Source organism: Myiozetetes cayanensis, unplaced genomic scaffold, assembly GCF_022539395.1.
Source record: "Myiozetetes cayanensis isolate MyiCay16 unplaced genomic scaffold, myiCay2020 scf7, whole genome shotgun sequence".
NCBI classification, from domain to species: Eukaryota; Metazoa; Chordata; class Aves; order Passeriformes; family Tyrannidae; genus Myiozetetes; species Myiozetetes cayanensis.
Genome location: NW_026087964.1, coordinates 2,649,828 through 2,670,250, shown reverse-complemented (window position 1 = coordinate 2,670,250; position 20,423 = coordinate 2,649,828). Strand labels below are relative to the sequence as shown.

Below are 20,423 nucleotides of genomic sequence, written 5' to 3'. Positions count from 1 at the left end.
GTTGGTTTGTTTGTTTGTTTCTCTGGGTGTTGTTTGTTTGTTTGTTTTCCCACACGCGCACGGCCGAGGGACCCGCGCCCCGCCGCCCCCCTCGTCGTGCCCTCGCTGCCCTCAGGCGCCCCCTGTGGAGGAACGAAGCGGGTCCCCCTCCCGCACACAGACACAAACGCACGAAATCACCGCTTTTTAGCTGTTTTTATTGTGCCGGATACCCCCACTAGCTTAGGTGCGTGAGGGCTTTCAGGCCCCTCCGCAGCTGTTTTAGGGAACTAGCGATTTCCTGACCAGGCTCGCCACAGCGCGTGTAAAAAAAAACGCTTAGTGATACGACTTGTATAAGCAGCTGCTCGTCTTGAAAAAGAGGGGAAGCGACCTTGTAAACCCACCTGACCGTGGACATAGAAGTCACAGGTTAAACCACGGAATAAAGAGCTGGAAAACCGCTGGAGCAGAGCGAGGGTGCCTGGGCGCCCGGTCTGGGGGAGAGCTGATGAAGCAAGAGCACGGGTTAAGTCATTGCAGACTGTGCTGCCTAGGAAATTTTTATTACTTTTCTCAAGTATCTTGGTTTATTGCCGTGGTATCTACAGACTGCTCCCTCACCCAGATGACTGATGCAAAACAATCAGCCATTCCAGACATCAGGAGCTGGTAATGTTAGTGTTGGTATTATAGTGCATAACCCACTGCAGAGGCCGTGTCGGGAGAGAGCAGGGGAAACTCTTGCTCTTAGACAAGGTAGGATAAAACTGTCCCTGCGCTGTCATTCCCAATTAAAATGGGGTGATGTGGTAGAGGTCCACATTGCTTTCCCATCGGAAGAACTGCTGCACAAGGAGATCTGAAAGCAACCATGATTTTCTGACGCAGTCTATATGTTCCCTTGCTGTAAGGGGTGGATGAGCACATGTCCTGAAACAGGATGGCTTGGATGCTTTGAAATTTTATACAAGATAAACACTGACTTTTTTAAAATCCATATATTGGTTGTTTCTTCTGCTAAACTACATCTCTTGTTCTCTACAGCAGATGAGACATTGCTTCTGTGTTCTGTTGGCTGTTTGGTGGTTCGAGTTGTAGTCAGGGCAGATCCTTGATCGCTTTTTTGCACAATTCAAGAGAAAGTATATATAAACCAGAAACAAAATGTTCCCTGCCCCATTCTTCCAGCCATTGGCACAACTGAGGACAGAAGATTTATTTAGGATTAGCCCTTAACTCTCGTCCTTCTCCTTAATTGCAAGCAACTGTTCATTAGTTTAGCCTTTCAGATGAAGCCAGAAGATGTAAATAAAGACCTCAACTGTACAGCCAGGCATGCACAAGGATGTCACAGGGCCTGTCACATTGGGTTTTAGTCAGGACACAATCAGGCTTTGAAGCAGCCTTGAAGAAGAGCAGCTGCAACAAAGATGCATTATATTCATTTAAAAAAAAATGCAGGAGTGGTCTCAGTGGATCAGTAATAAAACCTTCAAAACTCTAAGAAAAAACATCATTAAAAGGGAAAAACCTGGCATTTATGGGGGGAAAAAACAAAAAAGAGCAATAGCAGCATTTCAGAACATGTTCGTTCATTTGCACCGTCATCTCTGAGATCTGTGGATATGAACTTGTGGATTCTCAGAGATGTCTGTTCTGTAGGGAAACTGGGACCCTGGATGCCTTTCAGTTGTTATCACTGGATAACAGGAGCAAACCACTGCTGCCTCAGACACCTCAGAGATCTCAGCTCTGAGAGTAACTAGGTCCATACAAGAATAAAATTTTCAGCTCCAGTCATCAATTTTGCAGTTTTCAAGGGTCTGAATCACAGACTCTGCTGCTTCCCATGTTCCAGCAGCCCTACTTTGATGCTTGGGGTAAGGTAAGTCACCACTTCAGAAGGATGCTCCCTTTGAGTAAATGGCTCTGTATTTCTGTGGCACAGCTCTAGTGTTTTTGCTAAGCTGTGTTGTGCTTTAATGTTTATTCTGATTGGTGAATGCTTTATAGAATAGTGACACTGCTGTTATAACTGCAGAAGAATTTCTTAGGCAGTCCCACTGTAGTTCACAGAGAAGCATTTTCTCAACAGAGTGCTCTCGTAACTGGGTGTCTGTTGCTAAAAATACAGGCTGTTTTCCATGGTAGTTTAAAGAAGTGCAGTTTCTTCTGTGGTTAGACATAAACTGTATACCTACAACAGTGTATATGATGGCTTTAGTCATCTGTCTAAGGTGGGACCTGCCCAATTTGCATGGAGGACAAAGGCAAAACCACACGGATATTTCTCATTTTCATGTCCAATCCTGCTCTCCTACATTGAAAGGTTAGTTGAAAGGCAGTTAATTCCATCAATAAATAAGATAGGGTCTCAATGGACAGAAGTCCCAGAAATAAGTAGGAAAAATACAGTACTAGGACTGCATCACCAGTCCTGCTAACAAGGCAGGGAGATAAGAATCTGAGGGACAGGAAACACAGTTGTGACTTCAGTAACACAAATTAAGTTGAGTAAATGTCACGGGATGGGGTAGTTTTAATATGTAATTGCACTAAATTGCAATTTTAGTGGGGTTTTTTGTATCTTAACATTTTAGAAACTGTCTATGACTGCTAGTTGGGAAGACAGAAGAGGAAAAGGGATTCTAGTTTGGTCCCAGAAATTGTCATAATATTACTAACAAAGAACCACGCTGTAGTAGTAGCTGTGGCATCCTTGGATTCAACACTCTTGTAGCGCCATGAAAAAAAAATCAGTAGTATTCTGCTTTCTTTTCAGAAAAGAGAAGCAATATAAAACAAGATACATTTCTCATTAAAAGGGGCCTAAGAGAAGAGACTGAAACCTCGTGATAAGGAGCCAGAAGGAGGTTTAAGGATCAGCTTGCAAAAGATATAAAAAATAATAGCAAGTCTTTCCTGGAACAAATCAGGGAGCCTGCCGGAGTTTGACTGCTCTGTAAGGCAAAGAGATTGTTTAATATACAGAAAAAAAACATCTGGAGAAGAATATAGCTAGGTTTATTTTTGCATTTGTGAATGGGAAGGATGAGCGTGGGTAAACTCCCCTACTGGGCAGCTTCTTTAAGGGGAGTAATTGGGAAAACATGCCTTGGATTAAAGTGTAAGTATTAAAGGTGAAGGAATGCATTAACACAATGAGCTGCAGCCAACTGCTGAGACCAGATGGTGTTCAACCAGGAGTTTTCAAGCAGCTCAGAGATGAAGTGGTTCAGGTGCTAACTGGTGTCTCTAACTCATTTAAAACTACCCACACATCAGGAGAGTCTGGAGAGTTGCTCATGTCACACTAGATTTTTTTTAAGGATTTCAGAGGAGGTTGTGGAGGCTGTAGACATGGATGCCCATGTCCTTGCTAGGCAAATAAGTAGAAATCATGCTAAAGAACAGAAAATGCTTAGTGGACACATGGAGAAGATGATGCCTTAGGGGAAGTCATTATAGCTTTTTTGAAGCAAATTAGTGTCTCAGAAAAGCTTTCTTTGAAGAAGTCAACCAGCTCATGGAGATTCAATTAACCACCTATGGTGATTTCCAAAAGTAATCAGTAAGATTCCTCCTCAAAGGAAGTAAAAAAAATAGGCTGCTAGTGGTTGTGAAATATGGACAAATAACTGATAGGAATGGAGGGGAATGGTGATTTACAAAATGTGCTGATGGTAGTAATTTAGGGTAGGGCTAACTGAGAAAAACTCTATATGTTACTAATAGAGTCACTGGAAACATGGCAGATGATGGTAAAATCAAACAAATATGAAAAGATAACATATAAGAAAACAATTCTGACTTTACATTTATTCTGAGGTACTTTGAGTTGACCTTTACCACTGAGGAAAAAGGCCTTGGGGTTATGAGAGGTGGTTCTGGGAAAACGTCAACTCTGGGCTCAGCAATGATCAAAATGGAAATTAAGAACTGTTAAGATTGTTGTTAAAATTTATTAAGAAATAGGGATCAAAAGAAAAAGAATAAATGCCATTGTATAAATTCCTGTTGCACCTGCACCTTTAAGTGCCTGTGCAATTCCAGTATCCCTACCTCAAAAATAATACGGTAGAACTAGAAAAGATTTTTTAAAAAATTACTAGAATTGTCAGGAATAGTAGGAGGACTTCCAGATGGATTAAAGCCAACTCAGCTGGGTCTCTTCAGTCTGCAGTGGAGGGGGAGATAATATCACAGTCTGAGTAAAATCTTCAGGCGTCCAAATCAGGACCAAGAATCAAGATTGTTCACTGACTTATCAGACACAAGAACTGAGGTACAGCAGATGAAAGTAGAACTTGGAAGGCTCAAAACAAATAAGATGAGCTAATACTTCCTACAGTCTATAGCTAAGGTAGAAGAAGTCTTTGCTTCAGGATATAGAGGATACCAAAATTTGCATGGTCTTAAAAAGCGATTGAAGAATCATCAAAGGCTCTTGGTCTAACTCACCAAGTTCCTGACTCGTCAGTCGCTGGGGCTTTTTGGGAAGGCATTTTGGGGTGGTACAGGACGCATTTGCCCTGTTCTCTCTGTTTTCCTGCTCACATCCCCTCAACCGCCGCCAGAAACTGCTGCGCTGGGTGGAGCTTCCAACCAACCCAGTATCAGTTTTTATATCCTCATGATTATTTCTACCTCCCAACCCCACATCATCCAGCTGTTATAACCTCCACCAAACATTTCAGGTGATTAATGGTGTGCAGGCACCTCCTTGTTGTCTTTGCCCTAATTTCTTCAGTGTTTCATGTACCTCAGTACCATGATTAAGCCCGCGTGCATTTTTGGCACTGCCTACTATTTTGAAAAAAAAAAAAAACCACCCCTCATTAAAATCTTTAATGTGTTCTTCCTGGAAGCATTAAAAACAAATTAATGCTTGCAGGTGCAGTGCCTTTCTCATTCCCAGGGGAATGCAGCGAGTCAGTGCAATCCTAAATACAGCCTAGATGGAAGGGGTGATGTTATGTGTAGTGTGCTGCTCTGGAGAAAAACAATACACTGTATGGTGGAGAAGTCAGAGGTCTAAAGGGGTGGATGCAAATCAATTTGTTTGTTTTTTCTTCAACCATCTAAGTTGGCTTTGTGAATTAATGGGAAACAGAATAGAGATATTCATACTTCCCATTTTAACTGGTGCAGACAGACTTAGGACTGTTAGAATAAAGAAGAATCAATACAAATACATGATTTATGACGATGATAGACCAGGTATGATTTGTGTCCTTCCTTTTGAGTTTCTTTTTCCTAGAAAAAAATATTGTCATGCGATTCATAGTGTTTTAAGTCTATTAATAATTGTACAAAGCCTTAACAGCAGATATTGTAAGGTATATATTAATAATAAATTTTCAGAGAAAAAAATTTTAATGCTTTTCTAAATCCTCAGTTAAGCAATTAGCTAATGCCATAAAGCATTAGTAACACAGAGCAAGTATAACTTTAAATAATTTTATGAGATTGTAAATGTCTTAAGAGCACATGGAGTGAAGCAGTCTGAGAGGAGAAAAGCATCCAGCCCACTGTGACAAACAGCCTTGTGAGTTTGTCACAGCCCTTCCTCTGTGACTTAGCTGGCCAGGAGATGTACCTTGGCCACAAGACTGTTGCTGGTCTGCCTTCCAGAAATATTAAATACTATCACATCAGCCTGCACCAAAAGGAAGACTATTCTGGCTTCTTTCTCGTCCTTCTTTCTCCCTTGCCCCAGCCATTCCTGAAAATGTCCAGGTTAAAATAGAAACTGAATCAATATAAAACATCAAGTAAAAGGCACAGTCTGTAGATTTGTTTATCAAGCTTCCTTTCTTTTGAACTTAAGTGAACTTTGTATCTTTTCTTCTAGAACATTAGTAATTCCTGTACAGTTCCTGTAGCAGTTATCTTTAATGTCCATTAAAAATCACTGATACAATTTGTCATTTTTTTTCCTGAGTTTTGATTAGGCAAATGAGTAGATTTCTTCAGAGTGACATATATAAGCACTTATCACCTGCTGATTTAAATTTCAACACTGTGGTTTTGATCAGCCTGTTTACTTAGCATATCCACTGTAACCTTTGATATATTTGAACTGGGACTTAAAATAAGGAATTGTTGAATGGGAATTATGTACACACCACAGACCACACACATTCTTTTTTTGTGCCAGTCTTTATCACTTAAGCAAACTTTCCATTTGTAGGTAAATTACTGTGCAGATAAATTACATACATTATAATCATATGATAATTTGGGTTAGAATGGATTTCAGGAGGTCTCATCTCCAATCTCCTCCTCAAAGCAGGGTCAGCTCTGAGGTCAGACCAAGTTGCTCAAGATGTTATCCAGTTGGGGCTTGAAAATCTCCGAGGATGGAGTTTGCACAACCTCCCTGAGCAAGCTGCTCCACTGCTTCGATGTTGCCACAGAGAAAAAGTTTTTCCATTTATCTGATCAGAACCTCGTGTGTTTCAACTGATGCCTCTTGTTTCTTCATCCTCCCACGAGGGACCCATGTGAGGAGCTTGGCTCTTTATTCTTGATAATCTGGTACTCGAGGGCTGCAATCAGATCTCCTAAGAATTTCTGCTTCAGGCTGGACAAGTTTCCAGTCTCCTCAGTCTCTCCTTATGGGGCATGTGTTGTAGCCCCCAACCATCTTGGTGCCCCCTCCAGATGTCTCATGTAGAGCTCTAGGTAAAGGGATAGTCAACATATTGCCTATGATGTTGTTAATACAGCCAAGGCCCAGGCTGCTTTTTGGCCTTCTTTACTTGCAGGGCACTGTTGGCTCATGTGCAGCTTGTTGTCTTTCATGACCCCATGTCCTTATCAGCAGAACTGCTCCCCACCCAGTCATTCCCCATCCTGTACTATTGCCAGGAGCTCTTCCTTCCAGGGGAGTCCAGGGTTTTCCATCTGTCTTTGTTGAATTTCATAAGGTTTCTGTCACCCCATTCCTCCAGGCTCTGTAGGTCCTTCTGAGTGGCAGCCCTGCCCTCAGCACATGGACCTGTCCTCCCATCCTGGTCAGCTGCAGGCTTGGGGGGAGTGCACTCTGTCACCTCTTCCAGATCATGGATAAAGATGTTAAACAGGACAGGTCCCAGACAGACCCCAACCTGGGGGACTGCACCCCGTTAACTGATCCCTGAGCTTGATTGTCCAGCCAGGTTTGTACCCATCTCAGTGCCCAGCCCTCTAGACCATAACATCCTAGCTTGGATGTAACCACACTGTAACCCTCACAGCAGCTTTGCTTGAGGTAAACCAGATAAGCAGTGATTAGAACAGTGAAAAGGAAGAGTCTAGAGAGGCTGTGATTAAAGGAAACCTCCTGTCTCTTCCTCTCTGCAGCCTCCAAGAGCAGCGCTGCTGCCTGGGCTCCATTCCAGATGAGCCAGAGAGCCGTGTCAGAAGACACTTCCTTAGTGTGAGCAGCAGAAGGGCGGCTTGCTGGGAGTGAGGCTGAACTGCTGCAGAGAGTGAGTGGATAGAATGGAGAACTGCACTGAGGCTGCAGCTGCCTGGCACAAACGCTGGCAGACTGATGTAGATGTAAAGCTGTTGTAGGAGGGCAATGTGCTTTTTAGCTCTGCTCCAGGGCTGGAAGGGGAAGATCTGGGAAAGGGAGCAGATGTGCAGGCTGTTGGTTGCATTAGCGCCTGCGTTCTCAGAAGTGGTTTTGCCTGATATAAAGTCCGAAGTTAACTCTCTCTGGGCATAACATAGATGATGCATAACTGGGCAGCAGTGCAATGACTGCTGAACTGCAGTCACATCTGCAGGGCAGGTCCCAGGAGCTGCCCTGAGATCCAAGTGTTTGCCTTTGCTTTGGGAAGAGAGGAATTCTTGCTTACATGACACATTGAAGGGTGACCATTGACCTCCAACCAACCACACACACCCAACTATATCTGTCTCTGTTGACATATGTTGCATTTTCTCTGCTCTCTGTAAGCCCAAAGGAGTAATGAGGAGGAGGAAAGGGCTGATTTAGCATTGCCTGACATGCAAGAGCAATTACCAGAACCCATCAAGGCTTTTCTCAGCTGCAGGAAGCGTGAAGAGCATATTTTGACAATGTGCCACAGGCAGACAGGGTCCTGCTTTATGTTATGTTGTGAATAAATAGTGCCTGGCCATGTCAAGAGTTTATGCAGGGTTTTCAGGATCTGCCGGGGATCTGTCATTGAAGAGTTTCTTTTACTTCTCAGAGCAGCATAACAAATTAAATAAAGCATGCTCTCTGCAGCACACAGTTTTACTGTGCCATAGTAGGAATCAGAGCAGGACAAAACAATTAAAAGTCTTGAAAAAGAACAGGCAAGTTGGAGGCCGAGTGAGGGACAGATCAAAACAGTCCTTTTTTCATGCCATGGAGACAGGAGGCTGCTCACTGGTGCTCGGAGGGGAAGGACACAACCTCTGAGTGCATGAGGTTATTGCTGCTGCACTGGGCAGTGTTGACACATCTCGTATACCAAGCATAGAAATCCCATATCTGATTCCTCTTCTCCAGAAACAAGGCTGTTTTCTCAAAAATTGACCCCAGCAAATGTCTCTGGTCCCCCGCCTGTGCCAAGCCCAGCAGGGCCCACAACACATGATGTCTGTGTGCTTCTGTCTGCCATCATATGGTCAGAGGTGTAGGTCACACATGACAGGAGCGTCTTCTGCACCACTCCAAACCATCTTCATTTCTCTCTTTTCCCCCATTCTCAGAATCAGGTTTTCTTTTAAAGAGTTCTCATCAAAACAGGCCACTCCAAGTCATTGCTAAATCAGATTATTTCGCTTCAACAGCTCAGGGGAAAAGAGTTTCCTTCCTAAATCCAGGAAGATGTTACAGCAAGGACCAGTGGGTGCCCCTGTCTTGCCCTAATAACACAGAGGCAGGAGGCAGGATGTACATTTGGAGTTGAGGGCTCAGCAGTGCTTCTGGGATCCCCCCTTCTGAGGGTGGACTCACCTGCCAGCCTCTCTGCTGCAGTGAGACCACCAACGCTTCCTGCGTGTGGAAGATGTCTTATCCTGACAGCAGAAATAAAGCTGCTCTTCCTAGAAGTGTACAAATGTTAAATCACACTCACTCACTAATAGCACTGGAGTTGTGCCAGAGAACAAAGGAGATGCCTGTGCCAGGATAAATCAGCTCTGAAGACAGAGGAGAGCGTTATTTGCCAGCTAGGCTGGCAAGCCACTTCAAAACCAACACTTGCCAGTTCTACCCTTCCCACTGCTGCCAAATGACTCGCTTAAGATGTGGCATTTCAGATTGAGAAGCAGAATTAGTGTGGTTTTGATGCTGGAATAGATTTATAGAAAATTCTTCCTGCAGAAGCACGTAACCTGAAAACGCAGTTGCAGGATTGCTTGGAGGCATCTTTGGCCCTTCTCCGTGCTTTGGATGCTCAGTGTGTTTTGTATGTCTTTACTTTGACTTAAATTTGCATTATCTGTTCTTTCTATTTTTGTTTCCCTTTTGTTTTTATTTCTGTTGGAGGAGATCCTGTCTTTGGAATGCATGTTGTTTCTGAACACTCTCTTTCTTCTGCAAGGTGTGTTGCTGAGAAACAGTGGCTAAAGGCTGTGAGCTCCTGGGTGTTTAGATGCTTCCTCAATGAACCAGCAGTACAAATACAGCTCTTTGGCCAGACCAAGAGGACATACTGCATGTTTAGTCTTGGCTTTCAAGTGCTGTGCTGAGTGAGAAACCACCAAATAATTTGTGGGAAGCGTGCTCTGTTTTAAAACACAATGGGAAACATAGTTTGTTATTTTTTCATTGTTTGTTATCAAAAAAAGCTATGGTTCACCTTGCTGGAATATTATTTTTAAGCCTTGCATAGTTAACACACGTGATCTCCCATGAGCTGACAGCTGTGGGACGCTGGTTCTGCAGGAGCATGGTGAACACTCAGGATGGACAGATGTTCCCTGGGAGCATGTGAATGTGGCAGCAGTTCACATTGCCTTACTTTGCTGAGAGCTCCCTGCCTTGCAGATAGAAGAGGATGTGACAGAGTCTCTTGTAATGCACCACAAAGGCAGCACCAGGACTGAGAGGGACCAGGGCTCTTTCTGGCTTTTCCTTTCCCTCCCAGCAGTGCTGCAGTACCATCCCCTCCACCGGCATTGCTGTCTCCTTGCCATATTCCCTTCTTGCCCACTATCCCTTCTATCCAAACAGCAATTCCCATCTGTCTGGCAGTGCCTGCAGCACTCCCTTCATGGCAATCTGAGCCGAGCCAAGACATCTCCTCTGGGATGCAACCCGAGGTCATCTCAAGCCTTTTTTATTTTGAGCTGAGACTTTAACTGGCCAGGAATCTGTGTGCTGAGAATGGTAGCAGAAAGAGAGGCCTTTCCAAAACCTGTGGGAAATATTAATGGGGAAGACAGACTGGTTGCTTAAATGGCCCTTTACAGACTTTTTTTCTCTCCTCTGATTAGAGACCAGTGAGCCCTTTCTTAGCCCTAAAGTTAATTTTAATTCACTGTCAGGAGGTTTCCTGGCACCGCTAAAAGCAAGGCAACAGACAGCAAGCTTTGTCAGTAGGACTTGGGGGATGTCAGTCTGGCCTTTGGTGTTGTAATCCCTTGTAAAGATTATCACTGCTTTAATTAGGGGTTGAACTTTTTGCATGAGGTTTTCTTTCACAGAGGCATCCTATCCAGCAAAAGCCACAAATATTTTAGTATAAACATCCTCAACTGATATAATTTATTTCCCTCCCGAAAATGGAAATGCACTTTTGTCACTGTTAAATACTTACTGCTCTGAAGTTTACTGGTTTTTAGAGAGAAAGCAATACATTAACAGGTGCAAAGGTGAAGTGGATTCAGAGGAAATCCACTTAGTTTATTATGCTAATTTTCTGTTCCATAATGAACTGCAAGCACTAAGGACATTCACCACTGCTGTGAACAGGGGACAGGCTCAGTCTTTAAATGAAAAGATGTTTTCTTGTGATTTTTGTTTTGAGTGAAAGACTGGGGGGATGACTTTCCCAGAGAGTTTGCTGGAGTAACTTCTCCCAGCAATAACTGCACTTGCTGTAGTTAGATTGACAAATGTGTCTTCCATAGCCAGTACTGAAAAGACACTATAAAATTTGTTGCAAATGCCCCCTTGATTTTAGAAGATGCTTCATGCCATCACTTATGATTGTGGGGCTCCTACTTACAGGTCTTGTCACCCTTGCTACATGAAGGAGGGTGAATCCAATCTTAAATGTGCCTATTTCTCTGCTGCCCAAGGAAGGCCAGAGTGTCTGGCTCAAGTGTCCACATAGCTGTGGGAGGCCTGGGGGCTGGGTTAGAGGCAGTCAGGGGAAACCAGCATCAGATGTCAGATAAACGTCAGGCAGGCAGATACACAGACCTTGGCTTGAGCCCTTAAGCAAGGTTGAAGAGTATTAAAACACTAGAGTGGAAAACTGAAAAAAAAAAAAGCCCATTTAATTAGTCACTGCAGCCTCTGATGGGTAAAAACAGAGATCTGCAGAACTGGAGATGAAAAAACATGATGTTTCAGATGGCTCACACACAAGAGTGGCAGTCACCTCATCACTGCTTTTCTTTGGCAGCAAGCAGAGGTGTTAAAATCAGTCTGAGTTCATAGGGAGTCACTGGTTTGCAAACCACACAGAATAGCCATAGCTATTAAAATCACATTGAAGTTATAAATGTTGCTGACAATGATACTGTATTCTCTAATAATTATATTCGTATCTATATACTTCTGATCACTGTGTTGGGGAGGGTATTTTGTTGCTCCTGATGAAAGGTACGAAGAGTAAGTTGGGTAGCTGTCTTTGAACATGAGGTATTTGGCTTTCTTTTCAATCAATATTGCTACTATTTAATTAATGGCAAGAAGACAGAGCTTGGTTTACTTGCCCCAGCCACCTTTACTTAGCGCTAGCAAAGAAATGAGCTTTTAATACAGCGGAAATGCTCCTAAAAGGTCAGGTGAAGACGGAATCTAATCCAACTCAGAGCTTCCTGTCTTTGCAAATAAAGATGGTTTAGCATTCCTCATGTGTGGGGATGAAGGTGGGATGAAGAGATTTTTGCCTTGAAATCCTAGAAATCACAGGCCATGGGAGCTTCTCAGCACCAGCTTCATAACCCCTCTGTGTTCCCAGATAGGCAGGTAAAGACGGCAGCCATTGGTCCAGCTCTTGTTTTAGCAGCTGAGAGCAAGAAATTCATTTTATTTTTAACTTCAAATGGCTACAGTTTTTCTTGCAGTAAACCTGTGATAGTTTTCATCTAAAAAAAAAAAAAAAAAAAAGAACAAAAAAAGTATCTGTTTTATGACCCTTTATCATCAGCAGTGTACTAAGAATGGTGTTTGCACATGTTCTTTTAAGTGACATTTGTCCAGCCATCCTGTGGCAAATTGAGGATAAACAAGTGTCTTGCTCTTCTGGCTGTGTGCTGGGAACATCACTGACAAAAATACTTGTAACCACAAGACTTAGCTGAGAGACCAGTTTGACATCTAATACCAATGATCATGTCATTGTTTTATACTTGCTTTTGCCTGATGCTCTGTGCACAGCTGGCCAGATCCCTCTCTGTTCCCCATTATGAGGGCAAGATGTGGCTTCCCTATGGCCAGTGGGGCTCCTTGTGAAATACAGTTGGGTCCTTTTGTCCCCCAGCAGTTATTGTGGCTTCTATGAAAATAATACTAAAAATAATTCAGGAATAAGCCTTATCTTTATTATATGTTCAGGAGTAAGCCTTATCTTTATCAACTAAGGAAACAGTTTGCTTTGTTCAGACCTGCCAGGCAGGGCACACGCAGTTCTCTGATGTTTTATTTTGACTTATCTACAGCCAGTTTTTGTCTCTGCTGGCACTGGAAGAATGCCCGCAGAGATTTCAGTACACAACTGAAACAAAACATCTCACCTTCCTGATGTGATTTACTTTCTCCTCACAGCTTGGCAGCATCCCTCTGGTTTTACTGCCACGTTCATGTCTCCTGCATTAATCACTCTGCTTCCCAGCCTGCACAGAGCACCCAGCCCTGCTCTGCACAGACCACCATGCGAGTCTGGCCCCGATTCCAGCAGCTTTCTGCCTTCTGGTGGCCTTCAGCCTGTCAGGCTGTACAATGGATGCAGCACGTAGGTCAGGCAGAAAGTGTTTACTTTATCCTTACGTGCTTTGGCTGTCAACCAGGTGTGTTGAGCAACCAGTCTTGCAGGGACCACCTTGTTCCTTAAATCCCCCTTTCCCAGGCTGCATTCCTGGGACTATCACAGCAGCAGAGTGATTTGCTGCCACCTCCTTGTCCCTCAGTTCACACTGTTCATGAACAAAAATGCTTCACCTACAGAGAACCTGTTTTCTCTGTATCAGGACCTTGTTCAGCTGAGTGTGTAGTGACCTGGCTCTGCTTCTGACAGCAGCACAAACTGACACATCCTCATCTCCCCAGCAGTGCTGCGGTCTGTAAAAGGCTCTGCTCACTCTTATCCTCCCTTAGTTCTGTCTCCCAGATCACCACTTCCCACATGGTTTCAGAGGGATGAGGTTTCTTTTCTGCCCCTGCTGATGTTCTACCACTGATTTGTAACTATGAGCATGGTCTGCAGGCTTGTGCTGGCCACAGTTATCAGCCCAAGTGCTTTACTGCCAAGTCCAGCAGCAGATGCTTGTCTGTTTGGTGTCTGTTTTGAGTGCTTCAGTGCCTGCCTCCCCATCTCCTCCTCACTCATTGCCTGCTTCTCTTTCTCCTGGGGCTTTATCTCCACATACCTGGCCTCCTAATAAATAAATCTTTGCTTGCTTTTCCACTTCTCCCTCTCATTTGGGTTTATGTTTCTCTTCCTGTTTTTCAGAAGTGAAAGATGATACTTGGCTGGAGAGAGGACATTAGGAAACTGGAGGTGGTACCTTTATGAACCAGCTGGAGGAGAATTTAGTCCATCAAAGGAACCAGGAGGCAGTGAGTGATGGAGTTGCCATTTTCTGAGGGATAGAGTGACACAGCAAGGATTTTTCTGTCCCTTTAACTTGATCCTGTGATCAATCCGATCCATCCATCAGGAAATATACTCAACTCCTAATTAATGAAGTCTTAGAGGTTTGGAGAGCACTCACCCATCCAGCCCGCTCACTGCCAGGTACAGACTATTTTGTCTTACTGATTATCTTTAACAACGCCAATTAGTAGTCAGGGATGGCAACATTGCTTATAATGATAAAAAAGCTGACATACCTGCATTAGTCCAATGCAGTGCACACCTGCACTACAAGGGTACTTAATCTGTCCCAACCCTTTCTTAAATTGTTTTGGCTTCTGCCTGCACATTACTGAATTCTATATTGTAATTGACCTAAGGAAGGGTTTAATTGGGCTAAGTACATTTCCATTATGTGTTCTTACTGTTTTAATTAGGTCAATTTAAACTTTGAAAAGTTGCACCAACTGGTTTAGTTAACGTAGATCAGAGTCCCGATAGGATGAAAGAGCAAAATAATTCATTCAGTCATCGATTCATCATTTTTTATGGCCAGATGTCAGATAGTCTCGACCTAAGTTTATGGTTTTGTTAAACCTGGCTGTGCTGGAGCATACATGTGTGCTGGGGATGAAATCAGCTGAATTTGAAAGCAGCTTTTCCCACTATGCTGCCTTAGACTCCAGCCTGGCTGGGTTTGGTCTCCTTGTTTCATGCTAGAGGTGTTCCCAGGTACCACAGAGTCAGCAGCCTCAGTATTGGCCTGTAACTCTCTGGTTATGTCCCCTGGAGTCAGAAAGGCAGACCAAGGCAGAGCATCACAACACAAAGACATCCTTCTGAAAACTCACCTTCACCCTGAGCTGTTTGGGAAGGGCAATTTGGGAAGGAAAGCCACAGAGCAAAGATGTGGTACCTTGTGTTTCAACACTGCCCACGACAACAGCCAAAGATGAAAAAAAAAAGTTAAAGGAAGAAAATACTGGAACAAGCTCTTGACTTAAAAGGGTTTTGTGTTTTTTGGGGGGTGCAAGGGGCAGGGACTGCATTTGATTTGGACAGGATGTGGCAGGTGCAGCTCCCTCACCCCACTGCAGTGCAGAGGAGCACTGTTATAAACTGAAATCTCTGTTGATGTGTATTGGGTGGTTGGTATTTCCCTCAACCAGTTAACCAAGCCAGAATCAACCACCACAAAATTGTCCTGATATCTCCTCACTACGGGTTCAAATAGTCACATGTGACAGGCTCAGGCACAGGGGTTTGATCTGGTGACCCCAGAAAAGCACCTACACTGGTTCAAGAGTGTTCATAGCTCAGTATAACTCTCCAGCACTGCCATTAAAAAACAGGTCAGGTAGAGGGTGATCCTTCCTCTGTTATTAATTCTCAGACCTGGTCAATAAGTGATGTAAGGATTTCCTGAAACAGAGGCTGTGAACAAGCCAGTGTACCCTGGATCTCCTGAGTACCCTGTCCTCTGTGAACTGGCCTAATCTCTTCTCAAACCCCTTTAGACTTTTCATCACTAACATACCTTGTGGAGAGGACTTCCATGGTTCAGTGGCTGCTGGGTGTGAAATCATTTCCTTTTATGTGGTTAAAGCTGTTTCTTGCCAACGTCCTCTGAAGGCAAAGCTTGAAGTGCCTGGGTTAGAGCTGTGGCGCTGCCGCTGGGGTGGAGGATGTTCAAAGGGCAAGGATCGAGTTCCGTGTGCTCAGCAGCTATTAAAAAATCTCTGTGGGAAAGGCATGGGAATCTGGGAAATCATTCATCTGGTGCTTAGGCCAGAGGGTGAACAAGCTTTAGGGGAAGGGAAGAGGTTGCTGCCGTGGTGTACCCATCCCCCTCTGGCTGGCGTTTCACATCAAAGTCAAATTTGGGAGAGGAAGACAGAATTTCCCAGGTCAAACTTTGCATGATTTTTCAGGTGTGTGTTTCTCCACTGAATGCAAATACACCAGAGAAGGAGTCTTTCCTAATAGATAGCAAATAATTAATTTTTTTACCCCAGAAGTGTAGTGATTCTGAGTTCTCAGCCAAATAAGTGTTTGAGAAAAATACGAAAATACTTCTATGTGATTTTTATCTCTCCATCTGCAGCCAAACTTCTCAGCTGCAACATTTAAACCTTGTCATAAATCACACTCCCCATAGCCTTCCATCACTCAGATGTGTCTTTTCCAATGCAAGGCTTTGGTTTTCCATCCTTAGAAGAGCCAGAAAAGCCACAGCATTAGTATCTCCAAGGAAATTCCTTCTTTGCCCCGTAGTCAAGCTGGATGTAAAGATGTGCTGTGCCGTGAGGACGTCGGTCTGGGGTGCTTCACAACTGCTCATTCCCAGCCTTGCAAAGGCACCACAAATGTAACCCATCTCACTGCACAGTGTCAAAGCAGTTGAGCTGGCAGGTGTACAGGCAAATTTCAAGGAAATTATTTGCATGAATAGTTATTCTTGCTCTGCAAAGGGATCGCTGCAATTAACTTCTTCATTTCTGGTATGGTACAAAGTTAACGCAGCTGCTTGTGCCAGGATCCAGCCTAGCAATGGGGCAGTGGGAGCAGAGAGCCCTTTCGAAGGCACTTTCCTCCCCTCCAGCCTCCCCTTTCTCTTCCCTGCTAAGCACCACTGATGTTGTGTCCTAACTCAGTGCTGGCATTTAAGCCCTGCATTAAGCTGGTATCAAATCCTCATCCTGTCTTTCTTTCTTTTTTTAAGCCTGTTTTGTCTTCAGAAACAGCCTTTGCAAGCCCTGGCCTGTCCCCCAGCCCTGGCACATTTTAGGGCTAGGAGGTGGTTTCAGACAGGTCTGACAGAGGGATGGAAGGACCTGGGTTTTGGCATTTTCATTCATGAAAAGCAGCGAGGGCTGAATCAGAAGCAGGTGAATAAGCTGCACATTTGTGATATCCTCAGCACATGTTGACTCACAGCCCTAAAAAGGGAGACAGGCACCACTGGGTTTATGGATAACATGCAGAGAGATGGAAGGGATGCAGCCAGAAATGTTTCGGGGGAACACTAAAGAAGGCACAGAGGGACCAGGACTGAAGGGCATTGGGAATTCAGGACATCTCAGTCGGGGTCCTCCAGCCTTCGCTGTCCCCTCTCTGGCCAGTGCTATTCACAACACTGCAGAGCTGTGTTGACCACCAGCCCTCTCTGATGTTTCCAAAGTTAATCCCGTGTATTGATCCTTCCCAGACACTAAAACCTCACCTCAGGGTCTGGCATTTTGTTCTAGCAATTAATTATCAACTCTCTCACCTCCCACTGAGGTACAAAGGCCTGGCCACTTCCGAGAGCTGGATGGACACAGGGCCCTCCCAGCAAGAGCAGGGGAGGGTGGAGAGGGTGGGTGTTGGCCTGATGGTCTCGGGAGATCTTGAGTCTCAAGGCTGTGCCAGCATTTGCCATTCAAATCTATGCAGCAGATTTTACAAGAAGGGGAAAAAAATAATCTTTACCTGGGAAAGGCGCCTTCCTGGCAGCTCCCACCAAGCCAGAAGGGTGGTGGACAGAACGGGGTGGGCTTGAGAAGGCCAGAACCTTGGGTTCCAGAACCTTGGGTACCTTCGGTCAAAACTGTCAGCAGGAGGTTGTTGGTCACAAAAGTGGCTCAGGGAACGGTCTAGCTCTGATAATCCATGGCTACAACCCTGCTTGATGGTTTGATCTTTTCTGTTTTGAAGGCCTATGGTATCTAGCTTTCCATCGTTCCATTGAAAAGAAATCCACTGATTTGCTTATCAGAAACTCAGATCATTAATGCTTTCCTTCTGTTCATTCACCCGTGTCTTTTTCAATCTTCCAAGTTCTTTACTACTAATTAAATGAGGTATTTCCTTCTTTCTGTTATTAATGATCCTGAATATTCATGATCTGAGGCTACCTGATACCATAAGAATTCTTAAAGGTAAGACATTTTGAGTTTACTTTGTTTTCTGCCTTTAATGATCTGAGTTCTTATGTTAAAATCCTTAACAGTAACCATCACAGTAAAAAACTTCTTCTTTCAAAAAAAATAATTCCCAAATATTTTCAAGGAATTAAACCTCTGGGAGAATCCCCCAAACACCACATGCCATAAATCCATGACTGTTATCGCCACTGAGGCTTTTTAAAAAGGGGAAGCTGTCACAACCACAAAATCAAACTCAGAACATACACAGGTTTAGAAAGTTTCATTTCCTTCAAAAATCTGAGGCTAGCTGTGAGTTCACAGGCTGAGTGAATACCCACGGTGAAGGAAACAGCCTCTTCGGAGCTCATGGGCTTGTGGAATCACCAGCCAGTGCAGGGAGGGGCTTGTCCCACCCTGCTCTGCACGACCTCCCCTGGAATATTGTGTGCAGGTTTGGGAACCACCGGGTAGGAAAGATGTTGAGCTCTTAGAGAGTGTCCAAAGGAGGGCAAGGAGAGGGGTGAAGGGCCTCGAGGGGAAGCCATAGGAGAAGCGGCCCAGGACACGTGGTCTGTTCAGCCTGGAGAAGAGGACACTGAGGGCAGACCTGATTGCAGTTACAGCTTCCTCCTGAGGGCAAGAGGAGGGGCAGCTAAAGCTGAGAAAAAATAGAGAAGGTCAAATATTGGAGTCAGTGATCTTGGAGATCCTTTCCAACATAATTATTCTATGATTCTATGATCTAAGCCCACATCTTGCAAGGCAATGCTGTCAAGCTTTCAGTGATGCAGTGGTGGATTTAGATAGAGCAGGTGACTGATGAAAGCTAAAAACACTCCCTTGGTCCTCTCCCTCCAGGGCCTGGTTGCTTCCTGGATATTTTGCCTTTTGAAAGGTTAAAAGTGAGGAGTAATTGACTGTAAAACACTAATAAGACCAAGTGTAATTGATTCCTGGGAATTGAGTCAAACCTCTTCAGTGAATCATTGCACCTCTCTCTCCTGGAAGGGGATTATCTGGCGGATGGAAACTGCAGTTGGATCCTTGCTTCCCAAACACACAGTTTTTCTCAGCAGGGCAGAGCAGAAGAGGGTTGCAGGATGTCTGCAGGATACTGATGATGTATGTAATGCCAAAAAAATGCCATGCTCCCAAGATTTAAAGAAATAGCATCACACATCCTGGAGGCTTTCTTACCTGACCCAAAATTGAATGGCAAATGCAAGCAGCAAAAAGGCAGGAGGACCCTCAAGCAGGAGGATCCATCATCTTGGGGTCTGGAGGTTTTTTGACACTTCTTTGTGGGCAGAAGGTAGGAAAGTGGACTGGGAATCCATGCTAAAAGCACAGGCCATGCTTACAGCTGGCTAAAGAGCATCTGTGCTAGGAGATGTTCTCTCTTCCATGGGCCAGCACAGCAGAGAACAGAGCATGATGAACATAGTCATCCTCTCTTCTGTCTTTAATAGAACAGTATTGTAAGTACAGTTTGGACAGCCTGATTCCTAACCAAATTCTTTTCTTGCCATGCTGAGCAAAAAAAAATAAAAAGGATGCCTGTGGTTTGCAGGGGGCTAAACCAAGGACTGACTCATAAGTGCCAGCAAGCTCTGCATGGGGCTTTCAGAGCTGACAAAAATAGCATCACGTGGTTTTGGGGTGATCAGATTTGGAGCAGAAATGGACAGCAAATGCAGTCAGGAAATGGGTTTATAAGCCTTTATTTAGTAGCAATGGCTTCTGCTGGAAAATGTCACAGGGTGCTGTGAAAAGCCTGTAGTAAAGAAGTCTCAGCTGTGTCTGTTGAAGTCTCAATGCCAGTGAGGCCCGCCCTGTGCATGGAGGAGTGATGTGATTTATCTGAGATCATGAGACATCTGCATTTGAGCTGGGAACAGAGCCCAGATCTTGAGAGCGTTAAAAACATTTGCTTTAACCCTGCAGCTCTTCCCTTTCACTTAGTGGAAGCTTTGAGTTGCTCCAGCATCATTGCATTAAATCAATCTGTCACAAGACCGGAGCAGAACAGGTTGCAGATGTGGTAGATTTCCTATCCTTGGACACATTCAAGGCCAGGTTGGAAGGGTCACTGAGATGCAGTTGAAGATGTCCCTGCTCATTGGAGGGGGCTGGACCAGATGGCCTTTAAAGGTCCCTTTCAACCCAAACCATTCCATGGAAGAGAAGGCTGAGATGCTCTGCCCTGACCTGATGTTGTGGCACTGTTGAGGTGATGCCAGGCCTTCAGAAAATGAGAAGCAGCAACCAAATAATGCAGCAAGGAAGATAGGCACATTTCTGCTACTGAGCCAGAAAAAAAGACAACACAAACCATTGCATGAGAGTGGCCATCAGGGCTTAAAGCTTCCCACTGCACTGCCCCTGTGCAGTGAAACACAGCTGGATGCTGCAGGCTGTGTTCCAGTTTCAGGCTGGGAGGTTTTCCTAGGAAACAAGGAAGACATGCCATAGAGTGGATGCTTTGTGTTTGTCAGGTACCTGTAACTTTTAGTGACTCTCAGACAGTGCTTCCAACTCTCAGAAGGAAAAGAGGTGC

The 20,423-nt window shown here is 44.4% G+C and overlaps 1 protein-coding gene across 1 annotated transcript in view; it reads left to right on the top strand.

Moving 5' to 3' along the window:
• Nucleotides 1-20,423, top strand: part of PTCD3 (pentatricopeptide repeat domain 3) — an 822,782-nt gene that overhangs the window by 748,338 nt on the left and 54,021 nt on the right. The window lies entirely within an intron of this gene.